Here is a 27,416-nt window from a genome sequence, read left to right on the forward strand (position 1 = left end):
ACATATCTCTCTCACCCCCACTCTGGCCAGGCGGACACAGACCAGCTCTGGTCAGGAACCCTTGAACTCCTGTAAACATGCCACTGAGTCCAAGGTAATACGCTTTATCCCTCTCAAGACTTTTAGTCTAAGTCCAAGAGAGGTCTTAGCATTGCTATACAACTTCTGAATGGGAGCCAGCTTCCATCTGTCTGGCTCCGAGTAGGCACAGGACAGATGGACGGCTCTGCAGCTGCTACTGGAGATACGCCATGGGACTTTCCCAGCCCTGCAGAGTTAAGGTAGGAGGACAAAGATTTCTATAGAGATTCAGGCTACAAAGCCCCCATCCAAGGCTACAAAGCCTGAACCTAGTGGTGGTCAGCACTGGAAGCTGTGGAGCAAAGCATGAGAAATCCAAAACTGGCATTTCTGGAGCAATGGACCTACCAGAAAACTTTCTTCCCCCGTCTTAACGTTCTTTGCCAGTGAGATGGGAGGGACTGTGTTCCCTGCGGCTTAGCCAACGAAACCACCACGTCCAGTCTGACCTGCTGTCTGGGCTGAGGCTGCAGCACACGTGGTGAATGACTGTATCTTTCTCTCTTTTCTCTCATTCCCATGTGCTCTTTCTCCTTCTGCATTGCAGATAGTGAGAGGGGAGAAAGGGGCCAGGGGGACAAAGTTTTAACAAATCTACATAATGCAAAGTATCTCCACAGATGAAAATATATTTCTGATTTTCAAAAGCCATGTAAAAGAATAGAGGAAGATGAACTAGCAAGCCTTCAAGTTCTTTCCATGGCAATTCTGCAATATGCCTAGCAATCTCATATTTAATTTTTTTAATGCCTTTTTCTCCCCTTTTCACTGAAAGTTTTCTTATGGGAAAATAATTTTAGATTTGTGTTTGTGCATAACAGTTTACACTAGGATTAGCAGAAAAAAAAAAAAATATATATATATATAAATGTGGTGTGGTATGTGTGGTATTACTTGGAAAAACAAATTAAGTGTATAACATTTAAAATAGCATTAGCCTGCTAGGTAAACAACACAAGCAAGCTCTTAGTTATCTCCTAATTGCATTCTGCTCTACACAGAGCCAACTGGGGGTCAAAGAGATGGTGTGATGATGTTACATTTAAGAGAAGGAATCTAGCTTTTTTTTTCTGCTAATCGCATCATGTTAAAATGATTTTCTTTAAATCACCTTCTGGAGATCCTATCAGTGTTATTTCCAAGACCCAACTGATTTTGAGCTATCCCAGTATCACACTGGGCATCTTGTTGCTTGAGCTGTGGTCCACAGTGAAGCTGCACAGGTGTGACATGCTTGATATAAGGTAAATCCAGTGCTTCCAGGGCGGGTCAGTGTCGAAACACGAGGTGTGTTCAGGAATGTTATGAATTTCTTGGCTCAGTCAAAGCTACAGCTCTGTGTAAATATCCTGGCTGCAGTACTGTATATTCAGACAGTTTTAAACTATCACTGATAGGGTATTTAAAGTTCATCTTAAGTATACAGAAGCTGCAGTCTGTCTACACACTGAAAACAGGAGTGCCTGGGCTTCATGATGGTTACAGTGTGTCTGTTCAGTCTAATATTGCAAGTATACTTTTTTAGGTCTTTTTAGACATAAATTTCCCATTTTGGAAGCTGGTTTCTTCAATATTAAGAATCTGGCGTGGTTAATGTAGTGATCTCTCTTTCCATGTCAGAAAGAAAACTTTCAGAGGTAAAAAGGCAAAAGGGAGATTTTGTTTGGGTGAATCTGAAAAAGAAGATTTTCTGATTTCTTACAAAATAAACCAGCAAAATTTTTGTTTTGAATCAACATCAAATTACTAAAAATCTATATCCACAAACATAATGATTCATTTACTTTCCTGCCTACTGAGCCCTTTTTTATAAAAAATTCTGTGTTTTTCTCCTTTTTAAAAAAAAAAATGTAAGAGCTTGTAGACATATTATATCATTTTGAGTTAAAAAATTGAAAAGGCTGGTTTAGACATGTTGAAATCAGATATTTCATTTGCAGCAATTTCAAAATTTACCTCATGTTTCTTTTTCTAATCAAAATTGTTTGTTGAAAGACTCTCATTTTCATGTATATTTTACATTCATTTTGATGAATTTGATGTAAAAAAAAATATTAAATTTACTTACCTTTAGCTCTAAACAAAAGCTGCTCTGTCTAGGAACTGGAACTATTTTTGATGGGATATTGTTTAAGTCACATTTATCTCAGAGCTTACTATTTTTTAAAAGATTTGAAAAGTCTGAAATACTCAGGATTACTCATTCCTGCAGAGCTGCATTTGATCCAAGTTCTATTTATGGTTTCTTAGGTTATACAATCAAATATCTTTGAAAGACATCTGTCATAAAACCAAAAGGGAAGTCTTCAGGAGCTTTTACACATTACACAAGTAAATTAAAAATTATGCAGGACCATAATCATGCCTTTGTAATCGTGAAATCCTTTGAAAACTTCATGAAATCTACCCTCTTTAATTCTGCTTTTGTCTACAGTGAGACTAAAGTGCTGAAAGGAAATCTGTATAGCTCACGTAGTCCCAACACTGCGATTTGTACCACTCCCGATGAAATTCCCAAAAACCTCTAGTATGCATTTTACTGGTATTTAGGAATCCGGCCTTAAAACTTTGTCACAAATCCTAAGAACTGGAATGTGTTTTCACTATGCCAGAATCTGAGAGATACTCAGCTATTCATCCTCACGTTACCGCACAGTTTTCTTTAGCTGTGGTTTGGAATGGCTGTAGAGAATTCACCCAGAGCTCACTAACTACCTGAACAGCAAGGTGGTTATATCAGATGATGATGTCCAGGTTATTTTCTGAAGCAATAATCAGATTCTTGAGTGGCTAGAATGAGAGCTCAAACACTTATGTTTCATTTGGTTCTTGCCTCATAAAACAGAAACAATAAGCAGTTTAATTTTTCATTATTTTTAACAATTTTCGTTAAAATTATGAAACATAGTTTATCTGTTTATCTACAGCCTAAATAATGCTGTGCTATTAGAAGACCACTAGCATTCAGCCAGCTGATATCACATTTGTCATTAAGTGGTGCCATTATTGCATTTCTAATTAAAATTGCTAAATCATCAGATGTCCTTGTTTGTTGTTCTTCAGTTGCTGTCAGCAAGTTAGAAAAACTGGTCTCTAGTAAATCGTGGGTTCTGACTGCCCTGTGGTGCTTGCTTTCAGAAAGCTCAGACATCCCAGACTATAAGGTTCATCCTTAGTGCCCATCAGCATCCAATGTGACAGAGAAGCATTGCGATTGCAAGACCCCAGAGTAGAAGGCAGTCCCTGCCCTGAAGAGCTCATATCATAAGCAGATGAAGGGAAGAACAGTGAATCAGTGATTGATCCAAAGTCATGTAAAGAACTACTGAAAAAGTCAGGAGTAGATTTCTAGTTTTCTATTTGTCATATTAAGTATTTTTAAGCATTTTTAACTGATTTTTTTTAACTGAATTTTTAAGTATTTTTAACTGAATACTGCTACTCAAAATAATTTCTTCTGAAACAGGAGTATGAGACAAATTGAGAGGTCATAGCTCTTAGCCTTTGATCAAGTGCTTTGTTAGAGCTCTTATTCATGCTTGCCATACTTAATTGTAAAATCCAGATGTCATAAAAAAATAAATGTATGCAATGGAATGTGATCAGACAGAACAGGTATTAGCAACTTCAGCAATGTATGAACTTTTGATTTTAAAATAAAATTGAATATTTTCTTGCACTTTGGGGAAGAAAGGTAGTATAGAAATGAGATATATCACCTTTCAATTAGGAAGAAATAGTATTTTTGTGTCACTGATTACTAAATAATTTCTCTGCCTAAGTCTGGTACTTGGTATTTCAGTTTCTGATGCCATTCTCTTATCTTTGTCTACATATACAATGCCAGAACAAATGCATGCTCTCAGTTCCTTCTGCATTATGTAGCTGTTGGTGTCCGTGTAATTTCTCTTCTCTCTTGCTAATATAAACTAGCCATTTATTACATTGCTAAGAACAAAGAATTGAGAACAAAAACTGATAAAGTGGACCGCAAGGATCTGTAAGTCCGTAACTCTAATTGCAACGAATCAAGAGATAGGAAAGAGTCCAGGAACAATATAATGGGAGAATTAGAGAAGAGAGTGAAATAGATTGAACAGAGAAATAGATGTTCATGTCATTTCTTCACAAGAACATTTCTAACTGCTTGCAGTGTTCAAGAAAGTACCCTAACTGTGACAGAATATTTCAAATATGTAGTACTAGTCATGCATAAACGAAAGGTTTTTATCACAAGTTTTGTGGTTTGGCTTACGGTAATCTGCAGCTGATGAGTGCCAGACAAAGGCACCCACAGTATTGTTGGCTAGCTTTTCGTATAAATAACAATTTTATTAAGTTTTATATGTATTAGTCAACCTAATTTAAATACATCACCATTTCCTAATTTTAGAGGAAACAATTACCTTTAAAATTTGCCTGAATATTCAGGAAATAGTGTTATACTAGCTTGTGCTTAATCTTTGAAATAACAGATTTGGTAAGAGTATATTTGCATATTTAATTATCTACATAATTAATTGATTTGAAGTGTTTGTGAATTTCAACAAACGTATGCTGGTCTGGACAACACATGTACTCCACTAGCAAGTCAGTCACTCTGACCTTAAGATATGTTTTCATCTACCTACTAATGGAGGAATTCAGAGAAAATAGTGGGCAGAATCTTGATGACACTTTTGTATGTGATTGATTCAAATATAGGCTTTATACAGATTTTATAATGCCCCTGAGTTTGCAGGTATTTGAGTCTTCTGAGGGACAGACTGTGATTTCATTCATTAAGAAAAAATAGTTTCATTGAACTTAGTGTGAAAAGTTCTTTGGAATAAATATTACATCCACAATTGCTGAAGTTTGTTTTCTTCATGAATACTAGTGGAGCAAGTGTAATAAGACCTGAAACGTCACTTAATTTTAACATATACAATCTAAGCATAGTGAAAAATACTTGAAAATCATAGAATCATAGAATGTCTTGAGGTGGAAGAGACCCACAAGGATCATTGAGTCCAACTACTGTCCCTCCATATAACAACCCCACAGTTCACCCCATGTGTCTAAGGATGTTGTCCAGTCTCTTCTTGAACACTGTCAGGCTTGGGGCCGTGACACCTCCCTGGGGAGCCTGTTCCAGTGCTCCACCACCCTCTGGGGGAAGAACCTTTTCCTAATGTCCAACCTAAACCTCCCCTGGCACATCTTCCTGCCATTCCCTCAGGTTCTGCCATTGGTCACTAGAGAGGAGAGTTCGGCACCTACCCTTCCTTTATTCCCTCTTGCAGAAATCTTCATGGAAATGTATCTTTTTTCATGAAATTTTAAATTTGCAAGTGTGGGTCAGCATGTGTTCTTGGACCAATAGGTTATTGATGAATTGCCACAGCCAGAACAGCAGAACGGGCAACACTGAGCGTCTCACAAAACTTGTTTCCTGCAGGTACTGCAGAGACCATAGTTGAGAAGGAGGCAAGTGAGGGCTGTCTGAGCCCCAGGGTGACAGCCAAGCTGTTGGGAGGTGTGGGCCACCCTTTGACCATCCTCTCTCCCAGCAAACCCTCTGAGCCAGGTCCTGTGTGGGGCTGGCCATGCCGTGACTGGGGAGACAGTCACCTCCAAGCACTTTTGCAGCACCATTTTCTGAGCAGGTTTCCAGCCCATGGGACAAGACAGTGACAACTCACTGCACCTGACCTGTAGGGCTGACAAGCCAAACCGTGGCTGCACAAGGAGCAGTCCCTGTCCCCTGCCCTCCATGAGGTGACTTGACCTCTTCCTATGTGTTAACACCAACTCAGGTTCAAAACTTTGAGGAACCTGGCAACTTATGAGCTTCATGTAGTCTCTTTCTGGGACCCTTCCTAAATCTTCCAGGAAAAATAACAGAACAGAATGTTAAGTCAAAAAGGCAATCTGTCTACCTATCCCAGTTCTGGTGTCTTATGTGCATATAAGCCAAGCATAGTGCCTCACCCTTGTACCCCTGCCTGGATGCGGCTAACAACAGCTGAGGAGCTTGCTACCATTGTTGACAAACTACAATGTGAGACACACTTTTAAGGGTCAAAAAGAGGTGACACACACATGACTTGAAATTTGTAGTATCATATTTTTTTAAATTACTAATTCCCCTTTGCTTATAGTTGTCTATATAATGTCCTTTATTATTACATGTGAATGTAGTTAATAGGCTGCAAGGAGTACATTTAAACATCACTGCATTACTGCCACAGGAGCACCTCTCATCTGAGTGTCACAGTCACCTCCTCAACACATGAAACTGAAATAAGTCAACACCTGATATCCCTCCGTGTGCCCCAACAAGGACCAATTCCTTTTCCATTTCACGCTGACCCATATGAGTTGCAAGGCAATCACACCCAAGGTCCTTGGCTCTACTGATTAATTTAAATGCTAGCCTGGCATTTTTATTGTTCTTAGGTATTTTTCTACTGTTCTGTTAGTCCTCAAGCCAGACACATTCTGGTTTTGAGCTTTTACAGTAATAAATTGATTAGAGTTTATATGGTCTTTCTGTTGCTTGGAGACAAATGCCTTTAAAACACACCTGGAGACATTTTCTTCACTTACGGCTCCCTCACTGAGCTCCTCTCTCAGTCATGTTCAAGGATAGCCAGAAGCAGTTTGCATGACTAAAGAATTTAGGATGATGTTTGGTTGTGGCTTCTCCTCTCCAGCACCCTTGGGACTTGCTCCAGCTTTCCTCTGGTCCTGTGGGGAGACACAATAAGATGCTTGAGGTTTCTCCGTGATGCTTTCTTAAGCTTACACAGTCACGCATGATCAAATGTAGGAGTCCCAGTGTTTCAGGACCAACTTGCTAGGTAATTTTGCTACCTTTGAAAATCACTCCCCAGTGTTAAACAGGTTAGAGCATTTAATATTGGGGGGCTTCAACTTGTTTAGGTACATGCTTGGGCACATGGTGAGAATGAGATGAAGCAGTAATGTTAATTATTACGCTGGGGAATGTTTGGGATTACCTTAAAGTTCCAAGAAGGAAATTCAAACTATCATGTGTCTATGTTTCACAACAGGAGTTGATGGCTTTCTCCAGTTGTCACATTGCTGGAACATGTTGTGTTCTAGGGCAAATACTCTCTTAGATTTTATGTGTGAAATGTGATTTGTTCCATGGTAATTCTTTAAATGTACATTTAAAAACACAAGGCACAGGGCTTATCTCACAACTACATACCTTCTACAATTTTAAATCTAAGACACAGGTATGTCAGCAATATGAATTAAAGTTTTTTTGCTTATTTTTTCTAATGCAAAAGTCTTTCCAGCTGCAGTTGAAGCTTTTGCTCGGGACAGTGTCTTAGTTTATTTGTATTTGTGTGCAATGTTGTCATCAGCTTAAATATTACCTGGTCTCATAACAAGCAGCGCTTGTCATCCTTCTGATGTCTCCTTCTCCAACGAATATGCAAACCTTAATGTTGTACTCTCAGATAACTGGAGTAATTTGCTCCACTGTCACTGTGTAGCCCGTAGCTGAAAAGGGATATGCATGCCTTTTCTCTCTATGAAAGCTATAGCACATACATATTCATACAGTATTATGTCCCCTAAAATAACTTTGAAAATGTATTTGAACTTTATTCCTAACATATACAGATATGAACATATATATTATACAAACACAAACAGATATGAATGTTTCAAAGATACTATCCACAAACTGAAGTTCTTTGTGTTCTGGGAGAGTTCGTGACAGCTTCAAAATATGTTTAGAAAATACATTATCACATGTACTTAATAAACCCCACCTTTTTCTGATGTGAAGTGTGGATATCTAGCACCTGTGAAGGCCCTCAAGATGAATTTTGAAAATAGAACAATTACAGAGAAATGCATTTCATTCTACAGTTTCATCAGCATTTATTGTTCCTAAGAGGAGTTGTTCAGAAAATATGTTGGTGCTCATTTTATAGTGCTGGCTATATGATTGATGAGGCACTTCTTTTGGAGTCTGTGAAAGGGTTTATACTCCCCATCACTAAGTAGTTACATCAGCCCCATTCCACATACGTGGCTGCAAGGCAGCTACTCTGCCTTCAAGAGGGAGATCCATGCACCATATCAAAGGGCAGATAGCAAAATAGTACAAATGTACTTTGTCAGTCCATTAGCCATGTCAGTGCTTCATCAAGCCTCCACTCTCACCCTTTGTTAACAACCAAAAGGCTGCCTGTCAGATGGGGAAGTCCCCAGGTACAAATTCATATGTAGGGCTAAGCCCTAGGTTTTATTGTCGCTTATTTCTTGTATCTGTTTCTACTGAGTTCTATTACAACACTAACCGCAACTTGACTTTTACTTTTTCTCTACTGAGATTTTAGAGAATATGCAATTTCCAGCAAGAGGAAAACAAAATCTTGTGCCTAATCTCATTTGCAGTAGTAATTGGCCTATGAGCAGTTCTCCTGTTGATCATGCAATGAGTCAGACCCTCGTAAGCATTGCACAGCAGTGACCATATCACACTCAACAGTGAGTCAAGCACATGTATCTCCAAAAGAGTCACAAAGTCACTGCACCACACATTACAATGAATTCTGTCTTCCAATATTATATGCAATTGCCACTGATTTTAGCACAGAAAAGAGAGATTTTGGAGTAGCCTGAGCTTATAAAATACTTCCGTATGCAAAAAATTAACCGAAATTACCTGTAGTATTTCTTATGCTTGAAACACGTCAGCTGTCTACTGCACAAAGCTACACTATGCACAGTGTAGGTTACACAGAGAAGATAGTGATAGTGATTATCATCCTTTCCTCATTGGCTTGTTTTACTGTTTGTGACCATTTAAGCTGCTAGACAAGTAGACTGTTCTACAATATTGTTGTCATCAAGATGGTAGAAAGGAGACATGCCAAGCTGTGCATTGTTAATACATTCATAAAATCCTAGCAATGCCATTGGTTAGCAGTATACGAAATATTTTGAGCTGCTACCAGCTTGAAAATTTCCTTCTTTCAATAATATGTCAAAATAGCAATTTGTCAGAAGTCAAGTATTCTGCCATGTAACAGGAGTAAAGTCAAAGAATTGACAAGCCTGAGTTTAAATAACAGGCTGTGGCAATAATTTCGATTGATTGCAAGAACCCTTTAGGATCCTTCTTTTAATTAGCACTGCAGTTGTTCCACTGCCTCGAGAATTGTTATGATGATATTTATGGCTGCAATTGAATGGAAAGCATTTATACTGGAGGAAGACACACATGCCATGGCTTATCTTGTACTACTTTTTTTTTGTGTGAATATAAGCACCACTCAAGGATCTGCAAACTCTTATGAGAAAAATGTGCTCCTGTGTCAAAAAGCCCAGTCATCCGGAAGGGTGCAGTTTGGTGCCACTGATATGCCAGCATGTTTTCTCTGAAGTTGTCTAAAAACGTTTTTTAGGGAAAAAAAAAAAAAAAAGCCATTTAACTTGTGTGTGCTACAAAAAACCTCAAACCAACAAAATGAACAATGAAAATTTTTCATCACACACCATAGTCAGTGATGTTACTTTGATAACTGTAACAGTGTTATAACTGGCATACAGGCAGGCTGAATTTCTGTCTTAATTTTGGATAACTGGCAAAAAGTTTTAAATTTAGTCTTGGAACCATATGTACTTTTTCTTTTCTTCTTTTTTTTGTCTTTTTTGTTTTTCTTTTTTAGTTCAGCTTTGTCTTGAAATTCTCTTTTCCTGTTTCGTATTCTCATTGTATGTTGTTCAGAAGTATTGTACACTTGAAACTAGATCTGAGACTAATACTTTCCATGGGTACAGGCACATAGTTGCTGTATATTTGTGTCTTTTCCAGGAGGAAAATGTTATTAAGAAAATAGAAACAAATTAATGAGTATTTTATATTCAGTTATTACTCTAAATAATACAAATAAATTTCTATAAAAATTAAAATAGCATAAAATGTTTAATACGTTATATAGTGCATATTAGATATCTTACATCCTGTATATAAATTAAGTAGAAATACAATTAATAATTAATTGAAATGGCTATATTAGTTAATACTTACTATGTGGATTAGGCAGTTAGTGTTATCTCTGCAGCATTTGGGGGTAAGAGATTTCATGTAAGGGTCCAGCTCTCTTATTTCTTGACAATATTGATTATTTTATCTGAATTTATTAGTCTGAATTTTTAAAAGTTGGAATGAACAGAAGTAACCAACATTAAATCTGTCTGTATGCCCACTGCTTGCAGTATGGTGATATAGAATGGGATGTGGCAAAGCATAAGCACCATTGTTACTCAGCTGAACAACTCACTTCCATGCTCAGAGGAAGCCACTTGGAACTTCTCCTCAAGCGAAAGAAAGCAAGCTACCTGTTCTCTAGGAAAAGGTACTTCTATGTTGTGAATGGAAAGTTCCGTTCCCCTCTCTCACCAAGTGACTTTGCCTTGCTTAATACATGCAATCTGAACCTCATATCCACAATGAAGTTAGTTCTTTTACTTTAGGTTTCTCTCTGCTGCTTGTTACCACAGGATCTGAATAACCTACAAACACAGATTAGCTGGCCTTTCCAGCTCCCAGACACGGTAGTTGAAACTTCATAAATATTTACCCTGGTATTTACAGAAGCAACCTCTACACTAAGTGCTTTATTACCTCATTATTATTGCCTTATTATCACCTCGTTATTATTACCATTATTACTTCACCTGAGATGTTGAAGACCTGTCCTGTGGCTACCAGTCACTCACAGGTTCTGCTGGCTTCAGCTGTGCTGTCTTGTCAGCATCTAAGAAATCAGACTCTGGCTGTCTCAGGCTGGGGACCCAGAAAACAGGGACTGTATCATTAGTGGTCCAGTGTGGTTGTTTTCTTAGTATAAAATGAAAATCCACAAAGCTGCAGTCTGGAATCAACTGCCACCACAGTCTGCACTAATCCTAACTTTACTAAGTTTACAGCTATCTGTTTGAATTCTTACTGTTAGCCTCGTCCTTTGAAATAACACACATGGTTCATTCTTTCATATATGCGTGAGCTTCACTGTGAAACAGTAGGGCAGTCCTTTCCAAAGTACAGGATGTGCCAGTCGAGCTGAATTCTTTACATATGTGCCCCGGTAAAGGCCAGTATGTTACTCTCCTCATGTGTAACACCAAAAAGACTCCCAGGAAACTCCAGAAAGTGGCTATAATTAACATCTATTTACATATTATGTGAACAATCAACAAACATATTTTAATAATTTTTTTTCTACAATAAACTAATGTGAAGAATCAGAAAAATTGCATTTTATATTAATGATTAGATTGCATCTAGAAGATGCAAGAAAATACCACTTCCACAGAAAAATGCACTTGATTATAAAAAGATTATAAATGTTTGACTATAAAGGAGACTGTTTTCTCATGGGACAGGTCGGAAACTTTATTTTTCACATCCTTTCTCCTTTGAAGATTCCTGAAATTATTATTTTTATTTTCTATCTTTGACAACAATAGTATTTTAGGGTTTTTTTTGCTGGGTTAGGGGGTTTTGTTTAGTTTTGTTTTTTTACTTAAGTGATTTTTTGTTAATACTCTGTCCACTCTCATGTTTGTTTTCTTTCCTTTTTTTCATGTTAGCTGGAATACTCTTCTAGAATATGTGCTTCTGACAACAGTCAACTATTAGTTAAATGGAGTGCACATTATTTATGTGACATGTGGAAAGACTGTTCAGGTGTCGCATAAGCACAGTTTCGCTGTCTCTCGTACCAGTTCACCTCCAGGACCAGTGTCATCACCATCATACAACAAAAAACCTGAACCTGAAAGCCCTGGGAGAATCATTCTGATTTCTGGCAAGCCCGTTCAAGTACCTCCCAGTCTCATTTTCTCATTTTGAAGCCCAGGAGTGCTGGGGAGTATAGTGTGCAAATACACCCCACCTTGCCCCTCCCCACTCAACCCTCCTGAGTCCTGGATGCTTATAAGTTCAATGCAATCCCATACGAATGCCTGGAGCTGGCTTGGCTTAGTAGTGTGTTGATCCCCACAATTCTAGGAAGCTGGGAGAGCAATGCAAGTGCACTTCATGGGATGGCAGCCCAGGTATGCCACAGCTGATGCTGAACCTGATCCCAAGGGACAGGATTGATTCCTCTAGAGAACATCAGCTTCCTTGTCCTTTTTCATCTGAAGATTCACTCCATGCTCCTGTTTATTGTACCTGAGTGTTAACACTTTCAGGCTCCTAGGAGGAAGTGCTGCCTTGAAGGCAGGACCTGGGCCCACACTAGCTCTTGCATTTGCACTGTGTTGTGCTACACCAGAGGCAACAAGCCCACCCAGAGCACCAGAGATAGTACAGAGCTGCATTGTAGTTGCTGTGTGCAAGGCAGGCAAGGTCAAGGTGAATTATGGTTAAATGAGAGCTAGTAAAGCCTATTTGTCTCCTGGTGGAGACACTGGTGATACTTTGTGATACACCACATTCCCTCTGAGTAGCTGTACAACCTTCATGCAGCGCACTGCTGCACTACTTTCTCTTTCATTTGTAGATTGCTCTCTAGAAGGTAAGGCTACATAATCTTAATGTAAATAATGTAATTTACCTGCTAAGAATCACCATTCAAAGATGCCTGCACTCCTCTGCAGTCTTCTGTAGAGAATTCAGGCTCTTGGATATAGGTGTTGTATATCAAACAATCAAGGTAGTTGAAAGCATATGATATGTGTGTCTAGCAAAAGGGGATTCAAGTCTTACCATGACCGAGTATTCTATTACCCAGACAATTATTTGAGAAATAATTATCAGATAGCTAATGTTAGAAAAAGGTGGAACGTTGAAAGAAAATTTCAACTCACTGTTCTCCTTCCTAGAACTGTTCCTCAGTTGAAACCAAGAGAGGTAAAACTACTTCATAGCTACCGAAGTACTCAGTGTAGGCAGGGACCTGTTGGACAGAAGACAGCTCTCCTGTTGGACAGAAGACAGTTCTCTTGGCATCCATTAACAGAGGGAAGTGAACAGCCACACCAAACATCAGCTACATGCCAGATGTACAATAACTTAAAACACTTTTATTAGAGAAATAACAAATTATGAAGTTGAACTAACTGAAACTCATGTCTAGAAACTTATAGAAACAAAATCTTTGACAAGTATACCCACAGACAAATGTTACTCATAACTAGAGTGGCATCCAGCAATGGTAGGGTGAAAGAGCCTGAGGGGAAAAAAAAAAAAAAAAAAAAAAAAAAAAAATCATGGTCCATACTGTCCATTTTGAAGTAAAGAGCAAGTTTGTATTCTCTGTGAGAATGAAGCACTGAAGTAGTCCCCTGGAGAGCCTAAAGTATGTGAGAGCAAAAGCAAAGGCTCACTGCCTGTTCTCCTGAAGACAGGAGATGTTTCTGTTCTTGCAACGCTGTGTTTGTCTTGTAGGGTAGGAGACGTATTCTGAAATTGAAGATGGGAGTACCAGGAACCCAAAACCTGAGAAGATAGTTTGATCTATAGAAGTAGGGATTTCAGGGAATGAGGAGGCTTTGTGAATGGGGGGCGGCTTGGAGGTAGGGGGAACCAGATCAAAGGAAGATGCGAAGTCTGAAGGTCATGGTGTTGAAGGCAGAAGACACATGGATGGATAAGAGGACCAAGAGTGGGGGTGAACAGTGACAACTGGTAATATAAGTTTAGGCTAACTAGAGCAGGTACAGTTTGAAGAAGAAACATCTGAAGGGTGTGCAGACAAATTGAGATTAGGATGAGATGATGAAGGAATGACACAGAAATAAAGGTTTTCTCTTACCAGGCCTTTTACTGTCAAGGAGAAATTTGTTTTATTTTCCTCTTGATAGTAAGATATCAGGACTGATGTGCCTGCTGACCTTCCTCTGGCGAGAAAAAAAAAATCATAATTGAACCCTTTAAAAATTTCATTAAGGATCGTCTCCAAATAGAATCTCTCTGGCAACTGGTTGCAAGCAGACTACTTAACAGACTTTTTTAAGCACCATTTGAAAGTTGCTTATCAGAGAGTTATGAGATACTGTTATATTAATCCACTAGTCAATTACTGAAAATTAATTTCACTGACTTGTATGAATGCATACTAAGAGTAAGCATTCAAACCATAGACACTTCAATAATTCACAGGATCAGTCTGATTTTTTTTTTCCCCTACATTTTCAATATACATTATATCTGAGTCTGACTTGGCATGAAATTTTATCTTCTCCATAGCATGGTTTGGGGTTTTTTTGTTTAGTGTTATGGTTTTGTTTTGTTGTGGTTGGTTGGTTGTGTTTGTTGTTGGATTTGGTTTTGGTTTTCCACTAAAGGCCCTTGGGATAGATGCCTTAAAATAAGCTAAACAATTTCTGTAGTATTTTTATCCAGTTATACAGACTTTTCCTGTATGTGCCATCCAATAAAATCCCAAGTGCCAAACATTGCAACAGCCAGTCAAGTGCTCTCTCTTGCATAAAACTCTCTGTCTCTTCCAGATGAGAACTTAACAGGCTTACTTAGTGAATTTATTAAAACTAAGGTAGTTGTGTTTTGTGCTCTGAGCTTTACGGTTCATCTGAGTAGCAGTGTCCGACATGGACACCTGTAAAGGAGATATGTTACCATACTACTGTATTTTTGATTGATGGTATTTGCAATAGGAAATGCCTAGAATCTCTGACAACTGACAAAAAAGATCAGTTTACCCCATCTTGACCTTAAGATCTAAAACAAATCAGTTTTGCTACCTCTTTTTAGTTAGGAAAGAATAGTACGGTCCAGTTATGAGACTGATGCTAGTGCTGTCTTGGAAATGACCACAGTGATGGTTTTCAACAGAGACCTGGCACCACGAGGTTGGTGTTCCTCCGCTGAGTTCTCAGGCTGGAAGCCAGGAATGTTGGTCTTGCCTCTGTTCTGTCAAATTCTACCTCAGAATGGGAAAAAAAGCAATAAAATCTTGAAAAATACTGTCGTACCCCAAACCAGTTTATGGTCTACTTTCAGTGTGGTACAATTTGAATGGCAGATACTGTGTCTTTTTGATGATACACGTTAAGCAATTGGTTTCCAAGGTGCACCAGAGGTTGCCTATGATTTTAACCTATAGTCCTTTGCTGCTAATTTAGGGTCAGTTTGTCTTTACAGGTTTTATCTGTATATTTATTTGTCCATTTTTAGTTGGTCATTGACTTGTGATAGTGCAGTGGAAATAACTGTCCCTCATCGCCAAGTGCTTCTTGTTTGCTTGGAGGCCAACCGACTATAAGAAAACAACCCAGTAAAATCTCAGGTCTCCCTTTTCGTCTTTTCTCAAAGGATGCACTGATTGTCCCCTTACCTTCTTTTGCAACAAGCTGTACTTTGTTTGCCTTTGACCAACACATGCAAGGGAAAAGTAGTTTTTCTTCAGAGTACAAAATACGCCAGCTACCTCTTGAAACCAAACACTTTTTTTTTTTTCTCCTGAAAGAGAAGGTCAATATACTAATAGGAAAAATTACCAAACACCTTCAGTAATACCTTGGGCTGCAGATTACTCATGTCCAATTCCTTGAATCACTAATTACTTCCTCTGTGGTTTTCAGTGAGAAATTCGGTACAGGATCTAACTCATGTTTACATGTTCTGGTTTCTGCAGTTATCAACAGCCCCTCCACAGGCAGTGGTGATAGACACGCTCTGGAGGCCTCAGATCCCATCTACAAGCAGGGCTAAAGCACTTTGCTGCGTCAAAACTGTATTCTGAGGATAAATGCGTTGAAGAATGTAAGGTACTCGCACTTCGACACTACAGCTGTCTCAGTGCTGGAGACAGACCATGTTACGGAGGCCTTGCAACAGTAATGGTCAGCAAATTTACTATGTCAGGGTAACTGTACAACAGGAAATGGAGTTGGGCTTGCCCTGTGCTTCTAAAATTTCCTCAGGCATTTGTGATGACTGAAGATATGGAGGCTGTAAGGACAGCAATTACTTTCTTCAGTCACAGAAGAACTGGGAGTATATTTGTCCTCAGAGATGAACAGAGCTCTGAAATGGAGATGAATTCAAGGAGAACACTAAAAGGGAAAATGAATGGTGCTACCAACTGCCCACAGGTACTAATGAGGGTTTATAGCGATAAGTAAGCTGAGTAGGAAGAACGCATTACTTTAGAGCAAACAACAGCTCTTCACTACAAAGACAAGCAGAGCCCAGCGTAACAGCCTGGCTCTCAGATGAATGTGGAGGGAATTAAGTCTTTGAAGATTTCCTAAGAAATAAGTGCTCAAAGCTCACAGTCTGACTTAATCAAGGCAAGTCACCCATTAACACCTCCTCCACCTCCCAAGTGCTTTGTACCTCACAGCATCTCTCTGGTCACAGAAGAAAATTGTTTTTTTCTATAATTTTGTTAATGATGAGTGATCTTATGCTGAAATTACCATCAGAAAGCCATTTATGCCTCACTCTTATGCTGGTGTAGGCTTTTTTTAGTGGGTTGTGGGTTCTGTTTTTCTTGTTTCTTTTCCTTCAAGCTGAGGACAAGATCTGTGTTATAGACCATCTTGTTCATTTCCATTTCCCATTCTGCTTCACTTCCTGAACCTTGATCCAGGGCTTCTCCTCACCATGGTGGGATTCAGAGACCTGTCTGTTCAGGAAGGACGGGCTGCTCTACACCAGCAGAGAAACAGGGCTCTGAATGACAGTATCCTACAGTGAAACTCCATACTTCTCCTGGAGCTCAGACACTGACAAATTGTGTACAATTTCAAATTGGGTCCACCTTTTTAAAACACCCTGTATAATGTGTCATAGCAAAATGCTGTTAGTGGTGATATGGGGCTTGAATATGATGGGACAAACCTCCTGGGTTAACTAACCCTTGGGATAGGAGGAAGGATCAACTGAATCACCCAAGCTGATAGAGCCAAGTGCAAATACGAAGTTTGACATTAAATAGTCCCTCCTTCTGACATCTTCTACTTCATCAGGGGAAATCACTGTATTCACTAGTCCCTCACAGTAACTCTCAGAGGTGTTGTAGGACTATCATGTACAATAATGTCTGTTAGGGGAAAACAGGGAGACAATCAACAAGTGGCTAGCTGGAGGGATAAGTGTCTTGTTTAAATGACCTTCAGTTGCCTTGGTCACAAGGCAGAGTCCAGAAAAGCTGCACTCGTGCTGCTCCCAGTCTCTGCCCAGGCCGTAATCAGAGGTCATGCCACAAACCCTGCTGACCTAGGAACTCTGCTGGTATTTATCACTCCAGCAAACAGTACACTTGCCAGTCCAATGAATTATGTATCTCTGGGGTGAAGTTGCAACACACAAGACACATTATCTCATTGTGAAATTAGCAGAATGTTATGGAATAGCAGAGATTATCAGAAAAGGATACACAGGACCAACAACCTTTTGTCCCTGCAGGCAGGATTATCAGGTCATGGCATTACTTTAGCAAGTCTCGCTGCTGCCAATGCTTACAAGTACATAAGTGGTCTATTTTTTTTTTTTTTTGTTTAACCAGTTTTGAGCCCCTGATTTGCTTGAGCCCTAGCAGTAGGGCCAATTCTTGATGCTTACAAAATAGAATAAGGAAAAGAATGAGTACCATAATGGTCACAGCAGCACTTCATTTCTGTTCTTCCAAGCTGCATTTCACTTCCAATACAAATATATTGGGTTTTGCCTTTGAAGTAGAAGAGGGGAGCCTCATCCTTCTCAAGGATGAAGTTTGGTTTATTAATGAAAACTCTGCATTAACAGATGGAAGTCAGCTGTTCTGTGCTCTTGGCTTCCTATAAATGGCCAAAACACAGATAAATAAACAGCGAACATTTGAAGAAATTAGGGAAACATTTCTCCCAATAGCTCAAGACACTAAAAAATGTGTTGTTAGGCTAGATTATGGGGAGAAGAATAGCCGGATACTTTAAAAGAGAGTTGAAATGTAGTTAAAGATACATCAGCATATCAAAATAAACTTTCAAGTCTAACATCAATGGGGAATTCCATCACGTCTGCAGATAGTGACGTATTTAGGGGAGGGGAGAAGAGGTAGTAACCATGACCTGAGCTGGCAACATTCAGAGGCAGAAGAAACAAAACTCCGCTCTAGAGAAGATAAATGAGACCTTAATATTAAAAAACGGGAAGAACGAGAACGATCCTACTGAATTTGTACTTTGGAGTGTAGTGAATCAACACCTAGGGATAAATGATGAGTGGTGTATGTCTGAAAGATACAAAGGATCTAGGAAATACAGAAGAAAATTGATCATTGTTATTGAGAGGCAAATTGACCCTCTTCTCTTTGAGCAACACGAAAATGATCCAGGTTGTTATAGCTGGAGAAAGAACTAAGTGATTTAGTGCGTCTACTCTGGTGTTATCAGTAAGAATCAAGTCATTCTCATCTGTTGTAATCAAATGTAATTAGGTGAAAAATGAGCAAGTGTGTATACTTCAGGCTAGCTTGCCAGCATTGGATTTTGATTTAAACTTGATTCTGCAGTTTTATCAGCTTCACATGCCTTGAAAGAGGCTGTTTCAGTTTGTGACCCAGGATGCTCCACAGCTGTTTATCATTCCCATTTTAGCAAAAGAACAAGGTCTGTGAATAAAACCGCAAGAGAAAACAAGCAGCAAATCTGTAACTAATAGCATTCATTACTTCATTCTACTATTAATGAAAGCACAGTTGAGCAGCAATATTTGGGTTTTTGTTTAGTTTCATGACAAATGTTCCCATTAAAATCAACTTTTACTTCTGTAACAGTAATTGTGGCCTTTATTTTGCTGGAAAAAGGAGTGTGATGATTACCACCCAAAGGATATAGATGGGGATTAGACTACGCTATATACAGTATTGTGTATATTTGTAAACTTAGCTTTTCTGTTTGAAGTAGGCTGTGGAAAGGGCCTCAGATGTTGGGAAGCAAGTAGCCCTGTAATTATTTATCTCATTAAGTAAATGTCTCGGTGTTATATCTTCAAGCAGTGGCCACTGCTTGAAGTTCGGGTTCTGCTTGAGTTCGGGTGCTCCATTTCTTATTGCAACTTCTGTGGGCAGCAAAGCTCTCATGTGTATGTGAATGGTCAGGCCCTGTGATGTGGCCATTATTTGAGACAGGCAGAAAAAAAAAATAGTAGAGTTCAGAGCAGTCTCCTTTCCTAGCATTAAGGATTCACCGATTTTTATTTTAATGGTGTAGATGAAAGAATCAGTTCAGAATAGCATTAAATCTTTGTTTCTGACAAATATCTTCATTGTCTTCTTTCCTCTAACATACTTATTAAGATGGATCTTTCAATCACATATCTCTAAGAAACTTGCAAAACAAAACAACTTAAGAATGGTGAAAGGAAGGTACTTCCCCCCACCACGCAATAGGGAAGGAGTTAACTGACTTCTGATAATAGAAAAGCCTATGAGTCCAAAGTATTGCAATCATGAGTGCAGAGAGAAATCATCAGATCAGTAACCAGATAAAAGACTCTTTCTCCAGCAAATCTCTGAAATTTATAGTTCAGTTACAAGAGGGGGCTGGAAATGACAATAAGGAGCGTCAGTCTTCTAGAAAATATTAAGTTGAGCAGAAGCAAAGCTGTGTACCTGAAAATGGGGAATGAGAGAGATGGAATCTGAGAATTCTAGCAAAGGTTTGGAAAGAATAATAATTAAGCATTAATGTTTTCCTTTTACATGGAACAGACTCCAAAAGGTAAGGCTTGATGTAGGATGCAGCAGCTATAAGAAGCAATTGAGACAATTAGGACAGCTGCTCTACTATTTTCAATTCCAAGTGTGTACTTCTTAACTGTGATCCCCAAAAGCTGTGCCTGCGTGGCGGGCAGGAGTTCTGTGGCTGGAGATCACCAGCCGGGAGGAAAACTCTCAGAAGTTTACACAAAGCACTATTTAAAAGCTGAGGGCATTGGCTCAAAGCAAGCTTTTGATTGGGTTACATAGACTGAAAACTGGTAGATGTTTGGATAGAGTATAACAAAACCCCACTTGTTTTTACCCTACTGAGTATTAAATTATGGAAATTAATTAGAGACAGTCCAAGGAGGCAGATGACTATGGTTACATCTGTACTACGAAATGAAACAGAACTGGCCACAGATGGGCAAAGTCCACTCTACATAGCTTTCAGTCACGGGTTTCCTCTGGGCCCCCATCCAGCACTCATATAGTATAATGGTTATTTCTCTGTGGTGGCTAAAATTGCGTGAAGGCTCAGGTTTCAGTCTGCCACATCAGTGTTTCCACGGTGTGAAACTGAGGGCATGCATTGCCTACCCCTGATGTGTACTATGCTGCATACCTGGGGATTCAGACGCTGCTGGGACACCACTGGAGGTCTGTGTAACAGAGAGCAGCCAGCCCTGGTGGTTGAGGCATCTCCATACTGTCTTCCAGAAGACATACCCAGCAAGTGTTATCTTTCTGGCATTATTTAGGACTTGTTGACTTGGGTCAAAACTATGCCAAGTAGCGTGTTAAGTGATGTGGGTGCTATATATGGCCCAGTGAATGAGCTCATTGCCTGGTCCTGTTTTATTTAGCAATGTAGTGAAAATATTTTCATTAAAATAGGGAAGATATGATTCAGTACAAGATGAAAAATGGAGGGCAGTACTGATGCCTGGATGTGGCTTTGCCAGTGATGCTCAGGGGAATTAGGGTGCATGTACTCCTGTCAGGAGCTCCAAATGCACTGCCTATGCTGCTCCTCATATAGAACAGCTTCTCTTCTTCCCCAGTGGTGGTGGTCTCCCTTCCTCCAGCAACCACCACCTCCATTCACCACTTCAGTGACTGCGGCTTGCTCTAAAGGAAGGACTGGCAGAAAGATGTATTGGGCAAGGGATGGGTATCATTAATAAGACAAAAAAAGCAATTCACTGAACTGGCTCTTCACTGCTGAAGAGCCTCAGCAGAACCTAAGGCAGGGTTGAATTTCTGGGAGCCTCCCAGAAATCAGGTCACACGAGGTTCAGCAGACAGACCACACTGCCTCTGTGACTGGGATTTCAGATTTTGTGATTCTAGGGCAGCCAAATGCAATATATGGGAGAAAAGCACCTGAGTTTCTCCACACCAGCCAAAACCGCAGGCTTGGGACCTTAGGCAGCAAAACTAAGGTGACAATATACTTGCAGGCAGTTTTTGAACGGATTCCTCAGAAATCCGGTTCACTGGAAATTTCAAAATGTTTGGGTCTTGGTACAAATCAAAACAAAGCAAACAAAAAGGAACAAAGAATAAAAGTATTTCCATTGAACTGAAAGTTTTCCTTTTTTGTCAGTGCAGCAGCAGCATTATTAGAGAAACAAAGTATTATACAAAGCACAATTGGGAGTCTCCATTCCTACTAGAATCAACCATTGTGGCCGCCTTCTCTCTGAGAGTGGACTAAAGTAGCTTGATAATAGCAAAGTGAAATCCGAGAGGCAATAAAGTAACTACCAACATACCTGGGGAAAGCACTGGGGAGGAGGTGAGTAATTTCCGGTAAAGAACAACTTTGACACACAAAGAAAAGTATTTTTGCAGGCCATGGATATATTTTAAGCTGAAATGAGACAAATACCACACCCGTTAGAGAAGCTGAGTCTTGACGCCCCAAACTCAACTCCTTGTTGCTTAATACAGAGTTTGAGAGAGTTTGAGATGCTTGTTTGACACAATAACTGGAAATGGTGGACTATACCCCTGCATCAAAACTTCAGGGAAGCTGCTGAAGAACATTATCCTTCCCCCTCCGCTCATGTAAGCAAGCAGTTGGGAGTTAGTGATGTGTACCTGTGTCTCGTGTCACCCAGCTGTCAGAATGTATGTAGGATACATACCTGATCCTACAAGTTGAGGGTGTTTGCATTTCACTTTTAGGCAGTTATTCAAACCTTTCTGTCTGTTTCTGGTTTTGCTGTCTCTTGTAAATGTCATTAAAATTGTCAGATCTGGAGAGGAAAATAAATATGGGTCAGTCCCAATGTGTTAATAGATTTGCATCCACAACAATGTTTTGTTGGAACCACTGAAATATGTATATACCAGAAGACAGTAATCTTACTGTCATTATTCTTGTTGAGCCTACTGCAACCCATCCTACCCAGCTGTACGTTACTCTGAATTTCTCCACTGCAAATAAGTTGATGAGGCTTGGAGGTCACAGTCCTTCACGCAGCTACAAAATCTCAGCATTGACATTCCACTTCTATAGGGTGTCACCAAGAGCATCTGTGCTCCACGAATAAAAGCAGCTGTACTTCTCATGTGACGTTTCCAGAATAATAAGCCTCCCTTATGTTTCCCTGCCCTTGGAAGAGTTAATGGCTTGTTTCATACTTCAAATTAAACTTCAAGAACCCAACAGGAATATCCCAGTGGCTCTCCTGTGCAGGGGCTTTGTCCAGGTGTGGATTCATTAGTGAGTGAGAGCAGAGGCAAACAGACCTTCAGCCCTCGGTGTGTGACGGAGACCCATCCTCAGCTGCTGGCCTCCATCATGTCAGGGCTACATCTATCTCAAGGGTAACAACTGAACACTACTTCAAAGTTATAAAAGAAAAAGGTTGGCTGCATGAAAGTGTTCTTGTTGATTTCTTGTATTTCCTCATACTTTTAATTTCACTTGTCATAATCTTCTGTACTCTGAACATATTTTAAAAATTAAATTTGTTCAGATATTGTTTATCACTTGAAATAACCACATACATACAGAGGGACACATTATATGCAAAATTAAACCTAAGTGGGTAATTTTTTTCCTCTTTTTTTTCTCTTTGAAGATTTTTTTTAGAGGATTTTTGTAATATTGAACAGGTAAACAGAAAGAACAGAGAGACCAAACAGCCAAACAAGGGAAAGAGGCCTTTTATCAAACTTTTGTGCCAGTCCCATGTATCTCTTTCCTGTGTTGGTGAAACTAAATTGTGCTTTTATTTGTCATTGTTGACTTGAGCCCAGTGTTCCTTAGATATCATCCCTGAAGTCATATGCAAACACAATGCTTAAACAGCTTCACGCAATGGCAGTGACATTCACCTATTGTGGTTTTTTGTTTTATTTTTAATCAGCAAAGTTATAGCCCATAAGTGGAGCACTAGCAGATGGTTCATTTCCAGTTCCCTCTGATTGTACTTGATAACATTTCAACCATCCTGATACTTGTAAACAACTGCTTAGATATCCAGCCAGCTGAAAACTCTGACACAGGCCACATCTAGAAATAGCTTGTACAGAAATAATCCCTGAAAGTATTTGACACAGCCAAGAAGAGGGCCCTGTAACATTCAGAGCCTTGTACTACTTGCCTGCATGCTCTTTAGCAAGAACACTACTGACCTTCACCCCAGCGATCATGCTCATTACTATATTATACGTATGCTATATTATACACCCATTATATGACATGTTTATGTGCACTTCCTCTAGTAAGAAGCTGTCACAAAATCGCTGTTTCCCATTTTCATAAATTCAACCTTTTTCTACCTTCAAAGTAGTGTTCAGTTGTTACCCTTGGGGCAGACATACTCACGGCCCCCAGCCTGACAGTATTCAAGAAGCATTTGGACAACACCCTCAGACATATGGTATGAATTTTGGGGTTGTCACATGCAGTGACAGGAGTTGGACTCAATGATTCTTGTGGGTCCCTTCCAACTCAGGACATCCTCTGATGCTATGATTATAAGAAGAGTAAGGAAATGTATAACATGATCAGAACAATTACCTTGTTGGCAAAATATAGACTTATGGGGATGGTAACTCATATAATATAACTATCTAATAGTAAAGGATATAACTCTGCAGTGATCCTGAACTCCAGACAGGAGAGCAGGTTGGACTCATTGAAAGCCTCTGGGTGACAGTGAAAGAAGAGGAGGACATGACTGCTACTGTTGTTAGACCAAGCCACCTCAACAGAGAATATATGTTGTGGAAGCTTTTTTTTATTAATAACATGACTAACCATTCAATGTACAGGACCAGAGAGCCACAGGAGAGTTTAACTGTCCCAAGAATAGTCGGAAGAGGAAAACATCAGGACAAGGATCGATTAGTCAGCTCTAAACTGAAAAGCAACAGTCACCATTTCTGATGACAGAAGCAGGGCTCTTCTGAAGGTGTTTCTAACCAGTGAAGTGCAATTGTTTGACATTGAAAGGCAACTTGGAGATAGTGAATATGAAATTAAAGAGTTTGCAATCATAAGAGAGAAAATAGAAGAAAATGAGAAAATAATAGACTTGAACCAGGCAAACTTCCACCAACTTAAGTCAACAATAAAGTCAAAGGAAAATGTAAGTTGTTATGGCAGAAAACATTAGCTAACCCTATCAGAATGGAAAAGTACCAAGATGAGTTTAGGTAAACCAGAAGCTTTTAATTGATATTGGGCTCAGAAAGTTCCACCTGGAACATGGAAATTAGATCAAATTTTAAAACATATAAAATAACTGCACATATGCATAGAACCTAGCCAGAAAAATAGGGCACAAAACCAACACACAGTGAGAAAACACAGAAGGTATTGTGCATTAATAATAAGGAGAAGCAAGGAAAATGCTGGTTGTTTTTCCTGTTGGTTTGGAGGAAAAGGGAGGAAAGGCGATGACATAACTGATGATCCCAAGAAGATCAGAGTATTTAAGACCTTCTTTGCATGTCAGCTGGAGGCACATGACTAGCATAATTAACATTCATGACAAAGGGTAAAGAACTCAATCTAAAACAGGGAAGAAATAGGGTTGTGAAATATTCTTGAGTCAGACAGACCAGATAGACTATGGCCGGGGATATTTTAAGAATGAGGTGAATTAGTCAGATTAGCTCTTATTTAAGAATTAATGAAAGATGCCTAGGAGATATAACATTGGGAAAGGACAAATAAAACCAGAAACTGTCTTTGTTTTGACTTTATTCAATATTTTTCTTAACAATCTAGGTAACAGTCTTATTAAACTTGCAAATGAGATGAAGTTGGAAAGAAGTGCAAACATAAATGTATCAGAAGACATTTGAATTCAGAATTATCTTGTGAAATCACAGTAGTAGAATGAAAAATGGATTATATGCAATAGGGATGATAAACTCCATTTAGGTGGGAATAAGCAAATAATTAAGAAAAAAAAAATACAGCGCAGGGAATTAATTTTTAAGAATTAATTTTTCAGAGAAGTACCAGGAGGTAATAGGTCACAAATTCAAGATGTATCAAAAATAACAATCTATTGTAAATGCAAGACACAAGCCTTTCTTTCTTTGGTACTACTAGAACCTCGGATAGAGGACTTGGTCCCTTTGGGGCACAATACTTCAGAAAATACATGGGCCAACCGGAGAAAGCCAAAAACAGCACAGGTTATTAGAGATAAAGAGAATGTGAACTATGATGAAAGGTTTTAAAAACAAAGATTATTTGGCCTAAGAAAGGGAAAGACTGAAGAGTACATGGCAATAATTTTCAAACACAGAACAGAATAATCTGCCTACTATTTCTGCTGTGGATAGAAGAATTCAGAAAATTAAATTGTACCAAGAATAAAGGTTAGGCATTAAGGAAAATACTCTAGTAAGCTTTTTTTTTTTTTTTTCATTTATGGTACAAGTAGAGGGTTCTTTACTGCTAAGACGTGTTAGAAAAGTTAGTCAAGAAAATACCAAGAACTAAGTAGGGACAGTTAATCATGTTCTGGTATACATGAACGAACTACATCAAGAATAGGTAATCTGTAGGTTTCAGCTGCATTTGGCTCCTCAGTAGTTCAAATGCGGTTACTATGTCAAAACTATGACCTGTCAAGCATGTCAGGAACGTGATGAGCAGGTGGTCTGTGATTGAGCTATTGTTCAACTTGAGTCTCCACCTATGAAAAAATAGTAGTCATCAGGTCCTGTTTCAAGTGAAGTGACCTATTTTCCTGGATCCCAGCTTTACATTCAGCTTGTTCCCCATCCCATGATGGAGCTCTGAAGTGCTGCAGGAACACTGTTGTTCAGAGGACTTCTGCTTCTTGGCCTCTCTCCAAGGCATATGGTGTGCATCATATGGCTTCCATTCAAGATAAAATATTATTGTGCAGCTCCACTAATCAGAAAAGCTGGACACTCCCTGAACTGGATGACTCTTGAGGTCATTTTTCTGTCAGATGACTTTTGCCCTCACTGCCTTCAAGTAGACATGAACACTGACTATCATCAACGTATGAGCATGCAGGATGAAATGAGTTTGATAATCTAGAGGAGCAACTTCACGCAGGCAGTGGTTGAGGGCCAAAGACATTAGATCATGTGAATGGACAGCCAAACTTTTTTCCATGAATGGAAAGTCAAGGGGAGAACACCAGGGAGGAGAGGACTTGTTGAGCGAGGACAAAAGGATCCAGAGACCTGCATTTTGACTGCAAGGTCATTATGGCTCAGTTCAGATTTCTAAAGGTCAAACTACCAGTGTAATCCCATCAACAAGAAAAGCTCTATAATAGGGAGACCTGGGAACTACAGACTAGTGGGTCTGATTTTTACATCTGATTATATGGATAACACAGGAAAGAGCGGGGAAGCACATAAATGAACATGGTCCTTTGGGAGAGTCAAAATGCTGTCTCACATTACCTTTTGAATCTCCACGTATATAACAATATTCTGCTTTGAAAGACGGTCCTCTGCACATCACTGAATGACACTAACAAAGTAATATTAAGTCAAGATTTTCCTCTACTGACATTACATTTTTCTCAAAATGGTCAGTTCATGTTAAAAAAAAAATAAAATAATAATGCACCTGTAGGATGCAGGACAGCCTGTGTAGTACTGGAAGCAGGCCAGGACACTAAATTTTACATACCTTGCCTTGCAAAAAAGGGCATTGACTATACTGGCTACAGCAAAACCTTCACTTGTACTTTCCTCCATCTTCCTTCTTCAGAAACAAATCAAGCAAAATACCTCCATTGTCATTTTTCTTTTCCAAGAGAACCAGAAAGTCAATGCATTAATTACACAGTCTGATATGCTTTTGTTTTATATTAGCTGTAGATAGACTTGGTGGACACCTTAGAAACAACAGAGAGAGCAAGAGACGGCAGGCTGTGGCAGGGTGTTCCTTTATTTTCCTTTCTCCCTTTACCCCTGCCTTTCTGTCTTGCATACGTGTTTATACTGATTCCTTGGAGATTAGTTCCTTAAAGAAAATTCTCTGTTTCCACAGATATTTGTTGGTTAGGTAATTATTCTGATTTCACATAAAGTATTTAAGGGAGTTTTGCTCTGTAGCTTTAAAGGAAGTAAACCAGACAACCCACAACCTAAATTTTTCCACATATTCAG

General features: G+C 39.2%; 1 protein-coding gene across 1 annotated transcript in view; it reads left to right on the forward strand.

Annotated features, from left to right (window-relative positions):
- The first annotated feature begins 264 nt into the window (after nucleotides 1-264).
- GHR (growth hormone receptor) overlaps nucleotides 265-27,416 on the forward strand; it is a 157,140-nt gene continuing 129,988 nt past the window's right edge. The window contains exon 1 of the mRNA XM_065045124.1: nucleotides 265-281. The gene's annotated coding sequence lies outside the window, so the exon portion shown is untranslated. The remainder of the gene's footprint in view (nucleotides 282-27,416) is intronic.

Source organism: Columba livia, chromosome Z, assembly GCF_036013475.1.
Source record: "Columba livia isolate bColLiv1 breed racing homer chromosome Z, bColLiv1.pat.W.v2, whole genome shotgun sequence".
Lineage (NCBI taxonomy): Eukaryota > Metazoa > Chordata > Aves > Columbiformes > Columbidae > Columba > Columba livia.